Raw genomic sequence first — 582 nt, 5'->3', positions numbered from 1 at the left:
CATATAAAATATATACAATATATATTAAATATAACATTTATGTATAAAATACATGTGTAAAAACTCTATATAGGATATATATGCACTATTTTACAGTATACATGCAAAAATCGTATCTATATACATATATGAATAAATATATATAATTGCAGCCAGAAAAAAAACATTTACCTCAGAAGATCTCTGGTTCTGACACAAGCTGTATGAGAAAAACTTGCAATAAATACGCTTTACACATGCTATGAAGTATTTTTTTTTAAAATCAATTCTAATTACTTATCTTGACACGCCCCCCTCCCGTGCAATGCCCAAAGTGCCTGTGACAGTGGGATTTGTTGCTTTGTTAAACAAGGACTCCAAATATGAACGTGCTGCTCGCTCATGGAGAACCTCCCCAGACGCCCATTCCTACCACAGGGAAGGGGATGGGCATCCACAGCTCACCTGCACTGGACTGTCCTGCGTGTTAGGACTTGAGAGTCATACCTGGACAACCAGCGCTGCCTTCCCAGAGGGTGAACCTAGACCTCACCCCACGGCTTCCCACCACAGCACTCATTTCCCTCGTGGCTGATTACAGCA

This window comes from Buceros rhinoceros, unplaced genomic scaffold (assembly GCF_000710305.1).
Source record: "Buceros rhinoceros silvestris isolate BGI_N320 unplaced genomic scaffold, ASM71030v1 scaffold36351, whole genome shotgun sequence".
Taxonomy (NCBI): Eukaryota; Metazoa; Chordata; class Aves; order Bucerotiformes; family Bucerotidae; genus Buceros; species Buceros rhinoceros.
Note: the sequence above shows the minus strand (reverse complement) of the source record.